The sequence below is a fragment of the Calonectris borealis genome, chromosome 4 (genome assembly GCF_964195595.1).
Source record: "Calonectris borealis chromosome 4, bCalBor7.hap1.2, whole genome shotgun sequence".
Taxonomy (NCBI): Eukaryota; Metazoa; Chordata; class Aves; order Procellariiformes; family Procellariidae; genus Calonectris; species Calonectris borealis.
In genome coordinates this window covers 73,475,075-73,490,135 of record NC_134315.1, presented here as the reverse complement: position 1 = coordinate 73,490,135, position 15,061 = coordinate 73,475,075, and the positions used below count along the sequence as shown (strand labels likewise).

At 37.2% G+C, this 15,061-nt stretch overlaps 1 long non-coding RNA gene across 1 annotated transcript in view; it reads left to right on the top strand.

The window, feature by feature from the left end:
* LOC142082208 (uncharacterized) overlaps positions 1–4,847 on the top strand; it is a 189,918-nt gene extending 185,071 nt beyond the window's left edge. Inside the window, exon 4 of the long non-coding RNA XR_012673615.1 lies at positions 4,692–4,847. This is a non-coding gene — a long non-coding RNA (uncharacterized LOC142082208). The remainder of the gene's footprint in view (positions 1–4,691) is intronic.
* Positions 4,848–15,061: the final 10,214 nt, after the last annotated feature.

The window sequence follows — 15,061 nt, the reverse complement described above, 5'->3', positions numbered from 1 at the left end:
AGATGTTCTCTCACTTAAGACTTGCTGCTTCTAACAGTACAGCCACACCAAAATTTGCAATCAATTGACACATTATACAGAAACACAATAGGAAAAAAACATCCTCTTCTTCGTCGCCTGAAAGGTATTTCATGAAAACAAAAAAAAACCCCAAAAAACAACAAACCCCAAAAAAACCCAACAAAAACATCGACAAAAAAAGCCCCAACCAAACCAGCACATTTAATATATAAGTGCAATAACTGAGAATGGTTTGCTGCTTTTTTCCCACCCATTGGCAGATTCTGTAAATCCTCCAAACTTCGACAAATGTGCCTCCCCATTTCTTAATAATTTGTGTATTAATTTCTCATCTAGATGTGTATTCCATGTGTGTTCTAAAACAAGGAATTATAATATTGCTTGGAATAAAATGTACGTTGTCTTGATTATCCACAAAACTCCTTTTCATTTATTTCAGTGAGAGACGGTATATTATGTGAAAGTTCTCTTTGGGTTTTGAGGAGCAAGGGATGAAGTTCTTGTAGAGGAAAGTCAAGTGATGCAAGTAGCATTGTTTGATGGCCACAAATACTCCTGAGCAGAGAGCTCCGCAGCCAGCCTGTGAGGAAACATTCCCCCAGTGATGGATTTGGGGAACAGCAGGGAAAGGAGCAGCAGATGGGCAGCAGTGCCTGTGGGTTCACTGGAGACCATTGCTTTCCTTTTTGTCATTGTCAGATGATCACGCAATCTTAAGGACGTTAAGATGGAGACATCATTATATTCTTTTATGCTAAAAGTCTGCAATCATTTCTAGCTGTCCTGTGGCCAGTAGAAGAGTCTCTGTGGCTCTTTCCGTTTCAGGGCACGGTAAGAAGGGGGCTGATGGAGTCACTCAGGTGCTACTTACAAGTTAAAACGAAAATGTTGTGAGCCATCACTCAAATTAATTTGCCTTTGTAAGATAATCCTCTTGAACACAAGATATTTGAGTTTCTACGCTCGTCACTGAAGCCGGGTGAAAATGATAATTCTCTGAGAAATGCTGTGTATTATCAGTTTGGGGTAGAATTAGGCTCTTTACTCAGCCTGTAAAATTATGCTGCTAGGAAGTAACCGTAAGAGTTTCTGATTGAAAGCTAGAATTAAAAAGTGACAGGAACATAGCTGCAAATGTGCTAGCATGACAAAGTTAAAGTCATGTCTGACATCTTGAGTTTACCAATACCTAAAAGAATGACTAAAAAAAGGGGGAGCTAAACCAGCTGAAAGAAATGGGGTGTAAAGAAGAATAGGTGCTCCTTCTGTGAAGGAACGAAATGTGAAGGGTAGGGTTTGGGGTTTTTTCCCCCCCTTCTTTTTTTCCATAGGTGTCTAGCCTATGCTTCATAAGTTATAGAAAATAGTGCAAGGGGATTTTACATTCCCCCATACGATGATGGTCTAGACCCTGGCAAGCTCTCAGTGGAAGGCAAAGATTAAGTTAAATTTTTGCAAGACTCTTAGGATTTGACCGAGACCCCTTAATATGCTCAGTTTGCTGTTAGAATTAATTGCTGGCAACCTTGAATCTCTTATGTACTGATTAGGCTTTTCTACTAGACTGTCAGCTTTACTACAGCCTCCAAGTGGAAACTTTACATTCTATTTTCTGTTCCTTTTTCCTTAATGTGGTCTTCTATTAAGTAATAGCCAGTGACTGCCGTTTGTGTAAATCGCTGCCTCAACATTTTAAAAAGTCTCTTAAAATGAGAAACGTTACCGTGTAAAAGGTTTTGCTAGTTAAAAGAGGACCACTAGACTATACGTGAAATACATCTTTAAAGAATGGGTTTCAGTGTCTGACTCTTAGGAAATAAGAGAAACGAAGAGCTACTTACTTAGGGCTAGTGTGGTGAAACATACTCACTCTGCTGACTTACAGCATTACATATGTAAGTGCTCATGAATAAGTGATGTTTCTGTGCGCAAGGCTTGCGCTCCACTTTAATCTTCAGTTAAAGTTCTTGTCTTGTTCCGAGTCTCCACAGAGAGAGACATTTAAATTCCAGAGACTGGAAAGCCACCCTCAGGTCGCTTAAAACAATAGCTGTGCTGAAAGATTTTGTAGAGGTATGTATAGGCATATTGCACAGATTGCATATGTATATGTGTCTGATGCATGCACACACACACATCCCTACATCGCTGTGTATGAATTTCTGTACATAAGCAATAATCAATCCCAATAAAAGGTAAATTTAGATAATTTCTGGGAAATGTCTGCTGAGGGTTTTCTGGTTCTGCCTGAGTACAAGCAAAATGCTGAGGACTCATATGGATTATACGTACAAATGCCTTTGAACACATTGTGTTGTTTTTGTTTATATTCATATACAATTGATTTCATTCCACAGATCATGGGAAAAAATGATGCATAATTGTATTCAGCTATATAAAGTGATTATCATTTGACAGTTTCTAGAGATCACTGCAGAATTACGTGGCAGTGGGAGTAAATATAAATATTAAGATCTTTTTAAATAGGTTTGCCCTGCTCCTTGAGAATTGTGGGTACTGAATGCAATACAGTATATACAACTGTACCATTATAGGAATACGTATTACATTGCTTAATGCTGAATCACTCTAAGAAGGAAATCTGAGCATCAGCCATCTGTTACCGGGCTCACGCTGTATTTTGAAGAAACAGTGACTAGGCCATTGTGTGTGATCCTAGAGGAACTGTAATGACCAAGAAGTAGAAGAACCACATCAATACTCAAAGATGAAAGAGGATTCGGATAAAAATATAGAATTATTGGAGAAGATGAAATAGATATCTGTCATTGTCATTGGTATTTCTTTGGCACTTATTATGCAGTAAGTTTCAGACGAATACTGCTTATAAAAACGGAGAGGAAACTTCAGGAACTGGCCTCTGTTTCTTCATAATTCCCCTAGTCTCCTGTTCAATTTACACACGTAGGGATTGTTTGTTTGTTTGTTTTATTTTCTGTGTTTGCATTGAGATGGATAGTGGTGTATTTAAATCACTAAGAGGGAATGAAGACCGTATGAAGGCCACATAAAAGAAATTACCTATGAAAACGAGAAAGAAAGACTTCCTTTTTTCCAAGATATTGTCACCCAGAACAAAGATATGAAATTAAAGGTTGGAAAAATTGGGCGGATGTCAGGAAGTCTTCAACAGTGTGAGAAGACCCAGTGGCTGAATAATTGCTTTTGACAGGTGTGCTACAAGGGCCAAGCAGGCAAGATCTTCAAAACTGTTTGTCATCTTCTCTTGCAATTTTTTACAAGAAGAAGAAAAACGAAAAGACTGAAGGGAAAAACGTATATGTGTTTTGAGGTTATGAGGAAAGTTACCAAAGGCCCCAATTTAAAGATTTCAGAGCTGTGAACAAGAAATGAAATGTTACAAGATTTATGAGGGGTTGAAGTTCAGTAAATGTGTGTCTAAAGAAATGACTTGCATTTTAATGAAGTGTATTACACTTGAGAGGCAATAGCTTGGTTATCCTTTCTGAACAATGACTTTGACTCTGTGCGGCTGTCAAAGAGAGCTCATTATACCAAAGAAGTTATAATTCAGCTCTATAGATTGATATGATGGCCTCCAATTCGTGGTATGCTTCTAAAGGCAATGGGACCAGCAGTGAGGGGCATCCAAAATGGTAATTACTTGTGGGAAATAGCTTCATGGTTTCAACTTACAATTCAAAGGGCTTTTTTCAAGAAAAAGAACTTTTAACTCGGTCTGTAACCTAAACCTCAAGGCTACCCTACAACTTTGCAGAGCAGCTAAAAAATTTTGAGTCTGTCATATCGTACAGATTGAGAGAAAGCATTTAACGTATATTGCTTCTGAAGCAGCAGTTAATAATTTACATTATCTTTGTAAATATCGTGGGTTTGTTTCTTTACATGCTTTTCCCAGCTTGTAGAATTTCTTTGCTCGCTTGTTTCAGCCGTAAATGTTGATTTGCTAAACTTTAGTCGTCAAATCAAGTTAACACTTTTTGTTTTTCAAAAGGGAGTTCTTATAAAAAATATTTTTCCCTCTGTTGATGCTGTCGTCAGCCAGGAGACTTTGCTTGCTTGAATTTTTTTCTATTTGTGCTCTGATTGATCACCAACTATTTCTGCTTTCTGAGTAGACACCTACAGCTGCATTTGGTATGAAAATATGAACATGGGTAAGAAGATCTTCCCATTGATATCTCTATTTCATATGCATATATATGTCCAAAGAAGAGCTATCCTCCAAGCCTTAGGCTAGCAAACGAATTTATCACAGCGATATTCTCTGTAAAATAATACTGTAGCAAGAGTATATACAAGATTAAATGAAACACTGCTTGAAATTCTGATACATATTCATAGTTCTGAGGTTTTGTTTATTCATTCAGATTTATTCTTTTTATAGCAACATCCTGCCGGGATGTTTTTTACCTGCTACATCAAGGAGTTAAATGAAAATCCTACAACCGCAGAACAAAACCAGGCTTAGTTCATATGTTAATGAGTCAGGATAATTGCAGCTTTCCCTAGGTAATCTCAGTGTCAATTATTCATGAACCGTTGACAGCAGACATGACATTTCCAACTGACAGCTTTCAGTCGTTTTGTTTACAAGTATGAAATGCTTAAGTATGAAACGTTAGATAGGAGTTAAGATTTGTGATTTTTATTGTTGTTTTTTTCAGGAAAGACGGAAAAATAAGAAAAGAAAAAAACGGAGAGACAGTGAATTTTCCTTATAAAGTACAGAAGAGGAGCCTGTTCCTGCCAGTAACTTTCGCAGCGTTGTTGGAATGAAGCTATTGCTCAGGCATTAAGATCCATTGAGCTCCAAAATCTGCGCTGAGCCCAGGTAATGCTATGTCCCAGCCTGGCACAAAGATCGTGGTATGCCATTGTAAGGGGCAGGAACCATGTTTTGCTTCCCATCCCCTCAGTGCTTGTTCCCACCTAATGCACTAGTGAACATCACATATAATGCAAGTCTGGAGAATACCGCCAGGCTCCCGGCTTCAGTTCTGTCCTTTGCTTCATACCCCTTTACACTTCCAGAAAACCTAACGACAATCAGAGGCACGTTCTCCACTTTCCCTTTTGTGAAACCGGACTCCCCTAACTTAAAAAAGCTGCATAGAAGTGAAATGCAAACTTTGCAACCTGCAGTATATAGGTTCTCTCGCTAGAAGTTAAATTTTACCCACTAAAAGTTAAATTCCTGTGTATCTTTAAGTGCCTTTGAAACAGTCTTATTTTATGACTGCTGTTCTTATATCTGTGAAGACATTAGAATATTTTCCAATACTAGCACCCTAATTGAAATTAATTGACAATCATACAATAGGGAACAAGTTTTTAAAGGCATTTAAGTGCCTAAAGATGCAGATAGGTACTTAGTGAGGTTTTTCAAAAGATTCTACACACCTGACTCCCATTATGAAGAAGTTTAAGGAGTCTCAGTCCATTAATAAGCTATTTTAGTTTTTCAGCCTTCGTACTAATTTTGAGATAATGACTATTTAAGAAAATGCTCACCCAGGCTAAGCATTTACATTTTTTCTAACCAAGTTATTTTTCATTTGAATACATGTATTTCTTAGCATAGCATTACAGATATTTTTTAATTCTTTTTTTTTAAATAAAAGGGCTGGCAAGGCATAGTGGAAGAGCTGGGTTTTAATAATGATTAGGGTTGCTTTAGTAATTGAAGTGGCTGATTTTTAGGGTGCATCAAAACTAGATGTACAATACCGTATTTCCAGAAATCCAGTCTCAACTAAAGTGCAGCACCCAAGAGCAGTGCGGGTGCAGCCACAGCCTTGGCGAGACATGGACCCAATTCTCCATATTCTTTTAGCCCATCTCCCCATATTAACTCTAATCTTGCAGCTTGCACTCGTAATTCACTCAGCTAATCCTTCACGGTTCACAAACTCTGGTAACCTGTATTAACGCTGGTCCCTCTGGACTCTTGCTGCTTCTACAGTTTCAAGACATATTACTTTTCCACTTCATTATTTAATTGACAGTGTTCAGTTGTCAGATTGAAAAGAGCTATGTGGAATTTACCAAAAGCAATGCTATTTTAATACTGTTGATTATTATTGTCAACTTGTCCATGTTCATACAGTCTTGTATAGTATGATCCTTCGTCAGTCCTTTAAAAAAATGTTACTTTTCACTTTTTTTTTTTTTAAATTCAAAGAATTAGGTAGATTTGGGGTTCTGTTTTATGGGGGAGTTAGTTAGCATAGTTACTTACATGAAAACAACCTTTTTTTTTTTTTTACTAGACAATAAGTTGCAGGCAGCAACAAATTTTTAAAATTGTTTAAATTAATATAATTCAGATGGGCTATACAGTAAAATACTCTGAAAACATCTATCTCAAAACCACAGAACCTCAGATGCTTCTTTCTTTTAATCACCTGGTTTTATATGAAACCATTTGTGTTGTTTAGCAAACATGGATGCACTGGAGGACTTATTTTCACCTTGCAGTGAGCACCCAAAAGTCCCTCTTGTCTCAATGGAACATGCAGCATGAAAATCAAAACTGATCCATGGTACATATGGATTAAATACATATCCCTCAGCACCCTCTTGCTATTTTTACATGTATATGGAGGTGTTTGTAGTCTCAGCTTTCATGCTGATTCACCTTTTGAAGGCAGAAGGGGAAAGAGGAAGGGAAGGCTCCTTGTGTGGGTTTTGCAGGTTTTTAAATCATTTGTGTCTCAAGCTGTTGTTGCAGTATAGTGCAACGTAAAATACCATTGCCAGATACACTAAAGCAGTGATTTTATGAAATATCAATTAAAATGCCGAGGGAAATAACATTCCATCTTAGAAAACTCAAAATATATTAATGTTGATAAAACGAACTGTTTTCCTTGACTTCTGGTATTGATTGATTGAGTTCTAAACCACTTGATAGTCCAAAAGTATTTCAAATAAAAGGCAAACATGACCTTTTGCCATGATTACGTTCCCCAGACGGTTATTCCTGTTTGCATGCACAGACAAGCAGATATTGTACTGACTTTTAAAGATCTTCCATAGATGCTGCAAAAAGAGGTAACATTTCCAATTCTAAAATAGATAATAACATTAAAAGCATCCCAAAAGACAAGTGAGCAATTTTTACTTGGAAAAGTTTCATCTCTCAAGTATAAAGCAAAACTAAATAGTCCAAAGGAAACTGTTTATTTCATTTCATATCCTGAGGAAACCATCTGTGATTAATTCTGCCATATAAATATCTACCATCACCTTCCCAAAACTGGGACAAAAGTTGGCCTTTTTCACAAGATTCCCCATTTTTTAAATAAACTGCACAGTAGCAACACTAGTATCCAATAGCAAATGATGTGAACTGTTCAAGAATCGCTTGTTTAAAAGTTTTTACAATTGCTCTTTAACTATTATGAAGTACTAGTGCATAATAGGTAACTCCCTTTTGTTAGAGTACTCTCCAGTCATGCATCTATCTTGTATTTCTGATGACCACCTATTGCTAAATTTCCTCAGAATTTCAGTTCAAGGATAAGGTACCACAGAAGATTTCTAAAGTTGACTTTCCGTTTCAGTCCTTACCTTTTATTTTACAGAGTGTCATTAAGGAGACTGAGCTTTGCCCAAGAGCCTGTGCTCACCTCAATGGATAAAGCACTTACGTACACACACAGTACTCCTCAAACTTGTCCACAGTTCAAACAAAGGGATTGAAATAGATATATGGGGCTTTTGAGATTCTCCTCATTAACACATTTTCTCATGCTCTCCAAAACGGGGTCAGGTTATTGTTATTGACTGAGAAAATTATTGTACAAACATGGTTGTTAAAGTGTCCAGAAGAAAGGGTGAAGTTTATTTCCCAGCCTCTTAAATAAAAAGGGAAAATAAGTAAATCTAATGTTAATTTTGAAAAGCAAAAATGTGTTTTGCAAATCAAAATGATTAATTTGTCATTCCCTTGGAAAAAGCTCTAATCAGTCAGAGTAAGGGACTCGTAACGCATGCTAAACGAAACTGAGAAATCTACAGAATAGCTTAAGCTAAAATAACCTTTCAAAATAAACATTTTCTATTATTTTTTATAACAACAATAAATGACTGGCTTGATCTTAAAAGGCAGCATTATTATTTAACATAGCAAATATTGATATTGTAGAAAATTGCAAATCAGTTTGAAAAACATTGACACGGCTCAATTGACATTTTCTGTTTACTAATATGAGCTGAAAAACAGCTCTTCCATTATAGATGTCTGAAGCCAGTTTTATGCTGGCGAAGATTTCATCTTCGCGTCTAAATATAATGGAGTTGAGCACTTCGCAAAATAAGAATACCTTTCGTCAGGTCGGCTGTGAAAAGTTTTCCATGAGCTGTCATTTGCGAATCAGTGCCTTTTGGGGCAGTCCTAGCCTAGCCATGCACTGGTGCGTAAAGCTGAAGGTGGTGTACGCTCCAGGGGAGATGAGTAGCAGATAAATTGCTTTTATACAGTGGTAACTGCTCAAGAACAAATTTTAAGGATCCCTCTAAGCAGAACGATAACATTACAAATGGTCTTTAACCCCTAAGGAACGCGCTTGAGAATGAGGAGGAGAGGGAGGAGAGGGATACCCACACAGTCTGGGCACTGAGCAGCAGCAGTAGCGGGGAGCTGTTTCTTGGCATTTACACCACCCTGAATACATACGTGCAGACAGACCCAGAATCACTTCCCTTTCCATCCCTTTTAAGGAAACACACACTCGTTTCAGCTGGGTTTTCACTTTTTGTATTAGAAGAATGAAACTGTGCTATCAGTTATGAATATCACATTTAGCCTCTACTTGTATTGAATCTGTATCAGATGCCAGGTCTGATACTGAAGATATATATACCTGTGTTAGTTTTACAACACTAGTATCATCACTTAATATTGTGGTTGAGACCAAAGCAGAAATTCCTTATTAGACAAAGGGGACGATGGTTGGAACGATGGGATCAGGCTATCCAAACAGCAAGCAGTATGTTAGCAATGTTACCAGTTTTAACCACAGGTGAGGGATGATACGGAGACTTGGCCTGGGCTTGGCAAGGCAGGCTACAATCCATTATATATATATATATATATATATATATATATATATATATATGTATTGTAAACACGAAAAAGACACGTGCCAGAATCCGGCATCCTTCAACTCTAGCTACAAGAAGTCTGACTGCCAACGAGTCCATGCAGGAAAGCGCTTTTCTTTGGAAGAGGAGGCTGTAGGGACAGCCCCCATCCATCTTATACATGGGTCAGGTAAAACACAGCCTGAGGCTGTCAGTGTGTTTAGATTCATGAATCGATCAGGTTTTTATCTGTCTTTTCTATTAAAGCTCCTATTTCAGCAAAACACTTCACTACTTTGAAGTCTCTTGTTCCAGTCCATTCCTGTTCAGCAAATCATTTGTTCGTGTTTAACGTATACTTTTGTGACACTTTACCTTCAGTAGGAAATTCGGCTACAGTGAAGATATATTTATCTGCTTAGCCTTAGGGCTTATCTCTGAAGTGACAATGAAGTAAGTGAGGAAGCGCAACAGGTTAGTTATTCCGTATCAATTCCCTACATGAACTTTTAAGTGAGCAATAACCCTTTCTGAGTAAGCATTAGTGCTGCGTACCTGTTCTACGGTACTGTCAGCAGGTCACTTCTTTTGTTCTATAGTAAAGAAATCTCCCTTTACCTTCTGTCTGCCATAGCACCTCTCATCATGACCTAAGATTTTGAATCAATTCTATAAATATAGCATGTGTATTATAGCAGTAGTAATTACGTGTTTTATTCTATATTAATTATCTATTATGTTATGTTATCGTAGATTAAAAATATGTCAGAATCATAAAAACATAAAAGCAAACAAGAAGATAGCTTTTAAAATTAAAATTGGATTATAATTTCACAGTTTTCGTGCAAATATATTCTTACCTACTATTTCTCTTTGTAATTGCAGGGGGTTGTAAGATGTTAGAAAAACAAGACCCAACAAAATTGTAATATTTGTGCCCAATATATAGTTATAAATAATAATGAAGTAATGCTTAGTTTTCCCAAACTAACCCATCTTTTTTTATGATTCACAAAATGGCAGATCTCTACTAATTAATACATGGCTCAAAGTTATTTAATGAATGTTGTGTGCATGTGCTTACCCTCATGGCTAACTAGGAACCGGCTGCCATTGTGCACTGGCTATCTGAAGTGACTTAGATGCATTTGATTCCTTGGTTGGAAGTGGAAATGCAGAATGTGCTTTCTGCTAGTACCTGCGCCTGAAGGAATTTGATGTTTTCTGATTTACTTGCTTTCACCGAGTTCACCCACGTGTTTATACTAGGCAAAAGATGTGGAGAAACCTCAGTCATCGACCAGATTGCTGTCATCCCAATGAAGACAGTACTGCCGGGCACAGAAATACCAGCTCACAGCGTAAGCGTACGTGTTTCTTAGCTTTACTGTCCCAGAGCTAGATTTCCAATAAGATTGAGATTTCTGTGAATACAATGTGCTCTTCAGAAGAACTATTAAAAAAATGAAAAAGCAGAATGTACTTTACTGATCCTGTTAAATCAATGACAAAACTCCCATTCATTTCAGGAACAAATTGTTAACCCACAGTGACCCCACAATAACTCTAATTGTCTGCAAGCTGAAAGATTTTCTAATATGCTGCTTTAAGCCTACCACATCAGGTCCTAATGTCCCGCTATAAATAAAAAACACATTTTAAAGCCCATAATTATATGTTTATTCAGATTTCAGCAATAGGTCAAGGAAATTTATCTGCATTCTATAAAGCCTCTGCATTACGTGCACTGTAAAATGTCAGAAAATTTAAGGAGTTCTTAGTTATTATCTCTTTTGGTTGCTTTTAGATACACATGATAAATATTTAAATAATATTTAAATACTATTACAGAAATCCAAAATAATTTAAAAAAAAGAAGTCAACAAAATTACAAAGGAAATTGGATTTCGCGTAGCAACATCTACTAGAAAACGAGGCTTAAGCAATCGTTTTCATTTCAAATGAAAGGTAAATTTATGGATTGGCTTTAATTTCAGGCTTTTAAAATTCCTTTTGCTTTCCATTTTTATTCCATTACATGATATCACAGAGTTGCAACCCGTCACTTTTTTTTTCCCTGCTTCTCACTTTGCCATTTCACTTCCTTGCCTTCCTTTATTCTGTTGACTTTCTTTCATATTATCACATCTTCCTCCTTCTTTTGTTTTTCCTTCTTTCCTCAGTGTTATTTTTTCTCTTTGTTTTAGCACATAAATTATGTAGTTGTTTAGCACATAAATTTGTTTAGCACATAAATTAGTCCTTCGCTGGTAAACCTCACTCATGGTACAGTGTTACAAGCTCCTTCCAGTAGTTTTCCAGGTTATGCTTGTTCTCATTTATGTGTAGGCTTCTTTGCAGCTCACCTTCGTGATCACATAAGTCCACGCTATATGTTATGCCAGGGAGATCAGTAAGCCTGACGACAACTCCCTGTATGTTAGTTCCCCTGTACTTTTGCTGTCAGGAGCTCACATTCAGGAACCATTATTTTTTTTTAAAGTGGTAATTACTGAGTGGTGAGTACAGAAAAACAAAACAGTTGTTGTGAATTGCTTAGTTAATTATACTTTGAAGTGAAATTCTGAGCTTTTTGCACTATGAACATTTTATTTCTTCACCAGCGAAAAGCAGATCATTTTAGAGATAGTAGCTTTACCTCCGGTGTCCTGGGCTGCAGTGCGACGATCATCAAAACACAAGCTGATGTACAGCAGGGAGTTCCCATCCAGTTTTTACTGCCACTTCCTTCTTCATCCTTCTCTGTCCCCACAGCTGCACTAGTGGAAGTACGTGGGGAGATGGGCCACAGGCCTGATTTGCATCTGTGGGGAAAAAAAAAGTATTTTCAGTCTGAGCATGTTCCTGATCGAGCTTAAGATGGAAGAAAGATGGCTACTGGTGCTGGCAAAACATAGGCATGGGCACATGTACCTGAGGACAGGGGAGAGGAAAAGGCAAGACTCTAGGCAGACGCCCAACATTATGTCAGTTTAGGATGATCATAAAACCTCAGCATTAGGAATGAGGACACGTTAGGAAGCCATAAAAATACAGTATCACAACGGTAGAGTTTGTATCCACATATAAAGTATCTTAACACGTGCTTAATGTAGCCAGCAGTATTCAGAAAGTGACAAAACGGAGCAACTGGAGCAGGATTCTCGTCCTGCAACTACATATGCACCCTCTTGCTGCATAGCTGTGAAAGAGTAAACCACCCTCACGCAATCCGTCACAGCGCCTCAGCTGAGAGACGGTATTTCCTAAAACATCCATCATCTGCTGTAATTGACTTAGGAAGTGTTCCTGCTTTATTTCACTGTATGGTTAAATGGATTAGTTGAAGCTAGTACTGAAGGGTAAGGAAGCTGCTCCTTGCACCTTGCTTCTTCAAGTTTGGTATGGAATATAAACATTTTTTACATTGTTTAGAAGCTCCTCAGAAAAGTGAAAAGTATTATTTCGTCATACTAGTATTTTAAAAATACTTGTAAAGCTTTCCTTAAATTGAATAAGGGCTTGTCTTCATGCGGCATTCGGTGAAGTACTTTCTTCATTGTAAATCATCTGGAATAGATGACCTTACTTGACTTTTGTGGTTACTAAGCGACTTTGCACTCCATCAGTAAAATAGATTATGTACTCCACAGTTTCCTGGCTTTGGAAATTGTATCTTTTGACTAGAACCATGCTCATGCTTTAGACTATCATCACCGAAGGAAGCTTCCTAGACTGCTTTTCGCTGCACTACGCATGCAAGTCCTCCTGCTCTAATACCAACTCTCTGGGGACATCACCCAAATTAAGGCAGAATAATTTTCCAAATGAATAGAATTCAGAAATACCGAACTGTCAGCGGTGCTATAGTTTAAATTGAAGTCATTATTGATTCCTAAGTTTTTACTTTACTGTTCCGTAGAGCATAATCTTGGTTTATTCAACTGATGTCTCATAGTGCAACAACCTTGAGTAGCTGGAGCACATCTGAAACAGCCCTTGGTAAATGCAATAAACCCGCAACCTCGGTTTTATCATCACTCATACTTCTCTGCCGTTACTTGACAAGTGTTTTGATGAACAAGCACGATAGTTCATAAGACATTTGACCAGACTAAAACATCTGTCTTTTGTGCCTACGTGAATTGCAGTGCCCATAGAAAACCTAAAGTGCTGGCGGTCCACTTCAAGTTTTAACGCTTACTTTACAGAGGTGCAAATGGCAGCATAAGATAAAGCAAACTTGAATGAGCTGTGAAATTACAAAAACTGTTAGATTCACACCTTGTGAAATGATTTTAAAATTCCTCCTGGATCAGATACCAAATACGCTAAACAAATTTTGGGATTTCTACATTAGAGGGTTGCAAAAAAAAAAAAAAATCTGTTAAGATGCTAACAATATAATGCTATTATCATATTTATGGAGGCGATGTGACAAATAAGCATAGTTCCAGAAAAGAGGATTGAAAAGTAATGTGGGGTTTTTCAGCTAAAACCTCACCTTCTTTTCTAATAAATTTTAAATTAACCTGCAGTGAAATTATATTTTATATCAGCTACTTGTCAGTACAAATTTGAAAAGGAAGGGGGGGTCTGTCTATATGTGACTTGCCTGTGAGAAAGGATAATTTTGATCTGTAAAGTGAATACTCAGCAAGATCAATTCTGCCAATTATGATGACAAGCATATTATCTAAACTTGCAAATATTTACTATCTCTGAGTATTTCTGGCTGGATTATTCTATTCTAATAAGAAACTTATGCATAATAAAATGTTTTGTTTTCTGACTTTGCTTTGCTCTGTCAGTAATGGATTAGGTTGTAAGCTGAAGTAAATTAGCACTAGAGTTTTTTTACAGTGACTGACACAAGAACAGGTACAAGTCCAATATTTGATTCCTTTTATGAGGCCTATATGCATAGCCAAAGTTTTATACACAACTGGATAAGAGTTTTAATTCTGCATTGCTGCTTTTACAAGGTGATCTAACAGCTGAAAACATCAATGCTTTAAAAGATTTCTTTGGTGATTAGAACTCTTTTACCCAAACTTCATCACAGTTTAAAGGAAGCTTAAGATCTAGCGAGCGCAAGACAACTCCACGTCTTCAAAGGTTGGTTTTGCAAGCCTGCATACCAAACAGAAAACTTACCCCTGGAACGGACAACCTTGGAGGAACAAAGCTGTACCAGATTTACCTGTCAACTGGGTCAAGACAGCAGCTGGGAAGTTACAGTCCTCTCACGGTGCCAGAGAATTTTTGTTTCAAATTAAGCTCAAGTCAAGCATGAGTCGCAGTTTCATTCACATTAAAATAAATTGTGGCGTTATTCAGCTTGGAAATGTGAAGGTTCAGTATGTGTGTGTGTGTGTGTGTGTGTGTGTGTGTGTATTTTTTTAATATGTATGTATATTAACTCATGATGAAAATGAGAAAGTTCTTCCTCAAGAGGTACTGGTGTAGACAGAGAGGCACAAACATTAACTTCTAAAGGTTTCTTTTCCTCTGTGTTCAAGATAAACATTTGTCTCTGAGGCTATAGAGTTTTCTTTGTAAGCTTTCTGAATATTTCATTTGATATACATATAATGCAATTGCTTTATCAGAATAAACAGACCACTTATATACTGTGCTAAATGAACCTGAGTTTTTCTGACCCTTTGTGAATAATTCAAGACTATTGACCTCTTTTTCTTGTTCTTTCTCTCAAGAAAACTTTTACTTTCATTCTCTCTATTTCTTTGATTCTATGTTTCCTTTGTTTTTTCTGTCCAGTGCTATATCTGAATTCTGGCTGAAGAATGAGGATAGAAGAGGACCTGCTCTGAGGCTAGTAGCAAATTAATATTTTTGTAATGTAAACTGGCATGGACGAGACTAAGGAGAGATACCAAAATCACAAATACCAGTGAAGGATCAGCGATAGACAGAAAATTGTTTT